Below are 8,772 nucleotides of genomic sequence, written 5' to 3' on the forward strand. Positions count from 1 at the left end.
GGCAGGGAAGCAACAGCTCTGAAAAGGTGAAAGAGGAGCCGAAGGTTGAAGAATCGAAGAAGGAAGTGAAGGGTGAAGCTGACTCTAGTGTCAGTTGCTTTTACTGTGGTGGGAAAAATCATTACGCAAAAGATTGTGTGCTGAAAATGATGGTAGAGAAAGATGAAGAAGCTAGTCTCCTAAAAAGACTGGAGGAGATTAAGAGGAAGAAAGCTGTTGCAAATCCCTCTATGAATGCTCTTATTGTGCAGGGTTCGGTAGATGATGATGAGTTCGGTGGCGTGCTGGTGTGGTCGACTGACTCAGAAGACGATGAAGTGAGAAACCCTTCTCATGGAAAGACTTATGTTGCAAAGAGTGGTGAAACTGATGGAAGATGTCTGATGGTGACCGATGTATCTCAGATGAGGGGATACAACACTGATGGTGGAAATGAAGAGGCCAAGGAGCGAGAGGACTTATGCTTTACAGCGAAACCTCTCAGTGTGCAGATCAGTGAACTTGATGAACTGATCAAGAAGGTACAATCTGTTTTTGTTTTGTTTAAAATTCCACAAAAATCATATGAAAAGGAATTAAATAACTTGAATTCAAGAATTTCAAATCTAGATAGTTGTTTAACTCAAACACGGGTCACGAATTCTAATCTGACTGACCAAAGAAGCAGGGTGTCATCCAAGAGTGAGGAGCGAAGGATGTGGATAGAACAGAAAGAGTTGGAGCTGATTAAGTCTAGGCATGAAAACATTTATTTGCAAAGAGACAATCTCAAATTATTAAAAAAAAGGAATGTTTTTTGTTTGATTGCCAAAAGGCTTTATGCTAACATTACCCAACTGCATTTAAACTGTGAAATAGGACAGAATATACATCGCATGATTTTACGCTTCCTTGAGTTTAAGGAGGATGAAATTGATGCCGAAGCATACAACTGTGAAAGTGTTGTATCTTCTGATGATGTCAATCCTACTTACATGTATGGTCTGGACAAAATTGAATCCTTTATAAAGTCTAATGACCATAAGGACATGCTTAAAAATCTTTTGGATGAAAATGATCAGATGAAACTCAGGGCCGAAACCATACAAAAATTTGACTCATTGAATACCAATTTGAGTTCAGAGAATAAAATTGATGTTGAAAATGCATGTGAACTTAATGAGGACGATGATATGAGTGAAATTTCTGTAGAGAACAAATTTGACTGTTCCAAGTTCTTCAGGAGCGAACCTGAAAACCACAAAAACCTGATTTTTGAAAATTCTGTGGAATTCTCTCGTTTGTCCAAAACTAAGTCCCTAATCCTTAAAGAAAAGGCGGTCGTGTTTCAGAAGGTTAGAAGAACTCCCAATCAGGTGTATAAGCTCAGACAGCCGAACTCACTGCCATAGTGAACGAAGATAATGCAGATGGCTGTGATGAGTTTTTCTAGTCTGCACCGATAGACATCGTAGACGAAACAGTCGGTCTGTTGGAGCGAACATCATGGAAGACCAAAGGTAGATATGTGCCCGAACCTCTGAATAAGCCTACCAACTTTGACGTACCAAGTTCCAGTGGCACAAAAGAGATTCCAGTGGAAGAAGTCACCTCAACAAGTGAAACCTCTTCCATGAAGAGTGAACATGTTGGTAAGAAGCTGAAACAAAAGGAAAATATCCACAGACAACCGAAACAGGTGAAAAATCAAAAGCAACAGAGAAACTTAAGATACAAGAAAAATCTCTCAAAGCAAAAGCAGTTTTGGCGCTCTCAAAATCCTCACTACAATCACTTTGACAAAAATTCTAAGTCAAAAGGAGAAGAAAACAAGAGTAAAAGGAACTTCGAATCACCGATTCAAAAGAACTAGAGGAAAACTTTCGGGCCACAGGAAGAACAAAGCCGAAGGGATAGGTTCGGTCCCACAAGCAACTTCAACCGAAAAGCTAGTTTCGGTCCGCCAAACAACAACAGGCAGAGACCAGATTTCAGCCCGTCAAGCTTTTTGTAGGGCCTGAAAGGTGTTGCGTCTTGGGCTCGCTATTTAGTCCATTTAGTCTCCGGATTGGGCCTGTCCATCCGTGAGTTATTTTCTAGGGTTTTGTATTTATAGGTGCTTGCATGCATCTTAGTACGTATGTTTTGGAAAGACAATTATTCTGAAAGATTTGATATTATTGTTAGTAACCCTAACAACCTCTACAGCGGAAGTTCTTTATCGAGCTCTGCTGAGGCTTGAATCTATTGAATCATTCGACATATTTTGATTCATTCTTGTGTTTTATATTGCTGTTTTCGTTTTAGTGATTAACCTGTTAAAAGATCTAAATGATCAAAGAGTTTCTTAACTCATCAATTGGTATCAGAGCAGGAGACTGTGTAATTCATACACATCTCTTCTGTAAAAGATGTGATTAGGGATTATTCCGCATTTGTTGATAGTTATTGAGCCGCCACTCCATAATTGACGTATCTCATTATTTATTCATCTTGCCCTAATATTACGTATTACAAGTCTGATCTTACAACAGGTTAAACGATCAAGCATGGACGATTCTCAATCCAATCCTATCAACATCTCAAACAGTATAGGATCTACAACTAAGATTCCAATTCTCTACACTCAAGATTACGAGGTTTGGGCGCATCACTTTGAAGACTACGTCATTGGATCTGAAGATAATGGGTATCTGATATGGGAAGCTATTGTGTCTGGACCATTTGCTCATTCAGGAACATCCAGAAATATTAAAACTCAAAAGGAGTATAATGATTTGTTAAAAGATGTGAAAGATGTTGCTCAGAACGAAAAGGAGAAGTTTCAGTGCAACATCAAGGCATTGAGACTGATTTGATTCGTTCTTCAATCTGACACGTTTAGATTGGTAAGTTCATGTAGTACAGCTAAAGAAATATGGGATTGGCTGCGAGAGCTGTATTCCACAGATGAAGATCTGGAGCACTTAATTCAGACCTTGCTTCTGTCTGAATTTGGAGAGTTTAAGCAAAATCATGATGAGTATGTTACACAAACGTTTGATCACTTTAATCATCTTCTCAGCAAGATGATCAAACACGATATTGAAAGGAAGCTTATTGAACAGAAGCTCACTTTTTTGAATGGTCTAAGATCCGAATGGAGAGCTGTTGTGTCAACAGTTAAAGCACACGAGCAGTTCAAATCGTACTCGCTGGCAAAACTGGTGGGAATTCTGAAATCCCAAGAAAAGATTGTGCTGCAAGAGAAAAGCATGATTTCTAGTCTGGGGTCTCTGGCGCTTTTGTCCAAGGGTAAAAGTGTAGAAGAAGATGAAGAGGATCTTAATCTAGGAGATCACGATCTGACAACCGAAGACTATGCTTTAATTGTGTCAAATCCTAGAAGGTTTATCAAGAAAAAGTTTCCTTCCAAAACAAAATCGTAATTGGCAGGGAAGCTATAGTTCCGAAAGAGTGAAAGATGAACCGAAGGTTGAGGAGTTGAAAAAGGAAGCAAAGGGTGAAGTTGACTCTGGTGTCAGTTGCTTCTGCTTTGGGGGAAAGAATCACTACGCAAAGGATTGCGTGCTGAAGGAGATGGCAGAGAAAGACAAAAAGAAAGATGAAGAAGCAAGTCTTATGAAAAGACTGGAAGAGATAAAAAGGAAGAAGTCTACTACTAATTCTTCTATAAATGCTCTTATTGTGCAGGGTTCGTCAGAGGATGACGAGTACGTTGGCGTACAGGTGTGGTCGACCGACTCAGAAGATGATGAGGTGAGAAAGCCTTCTCATGGAAAAGGCTTATGTTGCAAAAAGTGGTGAAACTGGTGGAAGATGTCTGATGGTGACCGATGTATCTCAGATGAGGGGATTCAACACTGATGGTGGAAATGAAGAGGCCAAGGAGCGAGAGGACTTATGCTTTACAGCAAAACCTCTCAGTGTGCAGATCAGTGAACTTGATGAACTGATCAAGAAGGTACAATCTGTTTTTGTTTTGTTTAAAATTCCACAAAAATCATATGAAAAGGAATTAAATAACTTGAATTCAAGAATTTCAAATCTAGATAGTTGTTTAACTCAAACACGGGTCACAAATTCTAATCTGACTGACCAAAGAAGCAGGGTGTCATCCAAGAGTGAGGAGCGAAGGATGTGGATTGAGCAGAAGGAGTTGGAGCTAATTAAGTCTAGGGATGAAAAAATTTATTTGCAAAGAGATAATCTGAAATTGTTAAAACAAAGGAATGTTTTTTGTTTGATCGCCAAGAGGCTTTATGCTAACATTACTCAACTGCATCTAAATTGTGAAATAGGGCAAAAGATACATCGCATGATTCTACCCTTCCTTGATTTAAGGAGGATGAAATCGATGCCGAAGCATACAACTGTGAAAGTGTTGTATCTTCTAATGATGTTAATCCTACTTAGATGTATGGTCTGGACAAAATAGAATCTTTTATAAAGTCCAAAGACCATAAGGACATGCTTAAAAATCTTTTACATGAAAATGATAAGCTGAAACTCAGGACCGAAACCATACAAAAATTTGACTCATTGAGTACCAATTTAAGTTCAGAAAACAAAATTGACGATGAAAACGCATCTGAACTTAATGAGGACGATGATATGAGTGAAATTTCTGTAGAGCATGAAGTCGACTGTTTTGAGTTTGTCAAGAGCGAATCCAAAAACCACAAAAACCTGATTTCTAAATATTCTGTGGAATTCGCTCGTTTGTCGAAAACTAAGTCCCCAACCCTTAAATAAAAGGCCGTTGTGTTTCAGAAGGTTAGAACTACTCCCAATCAGGTGTATAAGGTCACAGGCGTAACCGAACATCAAACAGCCGAACTCATTGCCATAGTGAACGAAGATAATGCCGATGGCTGTGAGGAGTTTTTCTGGTCAGCAACTATAGACAATGCAGGCGATACGGTTGGTCTGTCGGAGCGAACATCCTGGAAGACCAAAGGAAGATATGTGCCAGAACCGCTGAATAAGCCTACCAACGTTGATGTATCAAGTACCAGTGGCACAAAAGAAATTCCTGTAGAAGAAGTCACCTCCACAAGCGAAACCTCATCTATGAAGAGTGAACCGGTTGCCAAGAAGTTGAAACAAAAAGCTAATATCCACAGACAACCGAAACAGGTGAAAAATCAAAAGAAGCAGAGAAACCTGAGATACAAGAAAAATCTCTCAGAGCGAAAGCAGTTTTGGGGATCTCAAAATCCTCACTACTCTTACCATGATAAAGATTCTAAGTCAGAGAGAAAGACTTTCGGGCCACACAAAGAACAGAACCGAAAGGATAGGTTCAGTCCCGAAAGCAACAACAACCTAAGAGCTAATTTCAGTCCGTAAAATAACAACAGGCACAGACCTGATTTTAGTCCATCAAGCTTTTATAATAAAAGACCAAGTTTCGGACTACCAACCAACAACACCCAAAAATCCAACTTCGGCTCATCATCAAGCGGCTACCGAAGACCCAGGTTCGGTTCCTCAAATGATCACAACCGAAAGGGTCATTTCGAACCTCAAGTCAGGAAAGACTCTCATTCTAATCTTTTTCCTCTAATTCTTCTCATTCTAAATCTTCTTCTAAACCCAGTTCAGTTCCCACACAAAATTCAAGATCATCAAGGGACTTGAAAGGAAAAAGAAAGATTTCCTCAGCCAAGGAATACCGAAAGCAGACTAATGTCCAAACACTAGAATCTAAATCCAAAACACCTGCAACCAATTCTAATAAAATCAAAGTGTTTACAATTAAAAGAAAAGATGAAACAACCTTAGTAAAACGAACATATCTTGTTGATGTTTCTCTTACTATTCTCGTTCCTGTGAAAAGCTCACGTGGACCCAAGAAACTTTGGGTTCCTAAATCTGCTTAGTTTTTGCAGGTTATTAGTGACGATTAGTTCGACGAAGAATGGTACATTGACAGTGGCTGCTCACGTCACATGACAGGAAGGAAGGAAGAGCTAAGGGAGTTTCGGTCACTTCAAAATGGTGGCAATGTCAAGTTCGGTAATAACTCCTATAGAATAATAAAGGGTTACAGGGTGATAACCAATGGAGACTTCACAATAAGAAAGGTGGCATACGTAGAAGGGTTGCAGCATAATCTCATCAGTGTATCTCAACTGGTCGGAGGTACTGGTCTCAAAGTTTCATTCGACGACGAAGGTTCAGAAATTATTGAGAAGAAATCCAACAAGGTCATTCTCAAATCAGATCGAAAAGGCAAAATGTTTCCTCTAAATCTCAAACCAATCAAAGGAAATCCAGCCATATGTCTTTTGTCCAAAGCTCATTCTGACGAAAGCTGGTTGTGGCACCAAAGGCTCTCACATCTCAACTTTAAAGACATCAACAAGCTTGTCACCGGAGGTCATGTTCGGGGTCTTGCATTGCTCAAGTTTGATCGAGAACACTTATGCGCTGCATGCGAAATGGGGAAACAAAGTCGTCAAAGTCACCCATCAATTATAAACACAAAAGTTGTTGAACCACTTGAGTTGCTTCACATCGACTTATGTGGTCCATCATCAATCGAGAGCATTGGCCGTAGCAAGTATATTCTTGTTTTTGTTGATGATTTCTCACGTTTTACATGGGTATTCTTTCTGAAGTACAAATCTGAGGCTACTCCTAAGCTGAAGATGTTCATCAAGCAGGTCAAAGTGCAACTGAGAAAAGTCGTTCGAAACATTAGGAGTGACAATGGACTGGAATTCAAGAACAAAGAATTCGAAGACTTCTTGGCAGAATAAGGAACCAGTCATAACTTCTCAGCCCCTTATCCACCTCAACAGAATGGTATTGTCGAAAGGCGAAACCGATCCTTGTGTGAGGCGGCCCGAACTATGCTAAGTTTTTCTTCTCTCCTGTTATATTTCTGGGCTGATGCTATTACTGCAGCATGTTTTACGCATAATAGGTCTTATCTCAACAAGCGTTTTTGTCTCACTCCTTATGAGATCATCAATAATAGGAAGCGGAATGTAAAATTCTTCCATGTGTTCGGTTCAAGATTCTTCATCTTCAATTCCAAAGAACATTGTAACAAGTTTGATGTTAAAGCTGAAAAAGGAATTTTTCTGGGATATTCTCTTACTTCTAAGGCATACAGGGTTTTAAATAAACGTTCTAGAAAGATTGAAGAAACCTATTGTGTGACTTTCGATGACAGTTATGTCCAGAAACTAAAGACTACTGAAGAAGTAATTGGAGAGATTTTCTCTCAAACAGGTCAAGTCACAACCCTGATTGCTAATTTATTTGATCAGTTCGTAGACCTATTCGACGAACCTGAGAAAGCCACTCTCTCAGAAGCCAAGGCGGCATACAACAAAATTGATCGTCTGAAGCAGATCGTCGAAGATGCAGCCAAACAAATGGGAGAAGGAGAACCAGTTCGAAACGAACCTCCTTAGCACGACACTTCAGTTGAGGGGGAGAATCAATTGTTTTCAAATCAACTGGACTCACATTTTCAGGGGGAGATTTCAATCCTTGTTGCACCCGAAAGCCCGGTTACACCCGAAAGCCCGACTACACCCGAAAGTCTAGTAGCACCCGAAAGCCCGGTTACACCCAAAAGGCCGGTTGCACCCGAGAGTTCCTTAGCACCCGAAGGTCAAAATCAAACTAAAGATCCAAATGATTCATCATCTGTCGAGGGGGAGAATTCCGATATGTTCTATGATGATGATATTCAATCTGAGTTGGAAGAAATGGTCAACGCCGAATTGGATCCATCCTACGATCCAAACTTTCCTCCGCTTACCAAATGGATAAGAGATCATCCTGTATCTCAGATAGTGGGCAATGTATCTGAAAAGGTCCTGACCCGATCTCAAGTGAAGGCAAAGAAAACCTCCCTATTCTCCAAAGTAGAGTTCTGCATGTATAATTCCTTCGTATCCAAAGTTGAGCCAATGACCGTCAATATTGCTCTTGATCATTCTGATTGGGTCCAGGCAATGCAAGATGAACTCAATGAGTTTGAAAGAAATAAAGTCTGGCGTCTCATTGAAACACCAAGAGATGCCTCAGTCGTTGGTCTCAAATGGGTATTCAGAAATAAAATGGATAAGGAGGGTAACATGATTCGAAATAAAGCTCGTCTTGTGGTGAAAGGATACTGCCAGGTATAAGGAATTGATTATGAAGAAACATTTGCTCCGGTAGCAAGGCTGGAATATGTTCGAATATTTATTGCCTACGCTGCACACAAGAACTTCGAGGTCTACCAAATGGATGTGAAATGTGCCTTTCTGAATGAAGATCTTGAAGAAACGGTCTACGTAGAGCAACCTGCTGGTTTTGTGAATGAAAAGCATCCAAATCACTGCTACATTCTAGACAAGGCAGTTTATGGTATGAAACAAGCGCCTAGGGCATGGTATGAAACTCTAACTAAGTTCTTAAAGATGTCTAAATTCAAAAAGGTTCGGTTGACCCAACCTTCTTTCGTAAAAAGGAAGGTAACCACCTTATGATAGTTCAAATCTATGTCGATGATATCATCTTTGGCTCAACTAATCCTTGCTTAACAGCTGAATTCAGAAAGCTGATGGAGACTAAATTTGAAATGAGCTCAATGGGTCCAATTAACTTTTTCCTTGGTTTAAACATTAGACAGGGACCCGAAGGCATCTTTATCAACCAGGAAGCATATACAAAGACTCTTCTTGCTAAATTCGGCATGATGGGAGATTCAAAGGTCAAAGTTCTAGTGGCGTTCGGCACCAAGCTCACACCATCCTTGGAAAAACCGGCAGTCGATATAACACT

This window comes from Lactuca sativa, chromosome 9, assembly GCF_002870075.4.
Source record: "Lactuca sativa cultivar Salinas chromosome 9, Lsat_Salinas_v11, whole genome shotgun sequence".
NCBI lineage: Eukaryota > Viridiplantae > Streptophyta > Magnoliopsida > Asterales > Asteraceae > Lactuca > Lactuca sativa.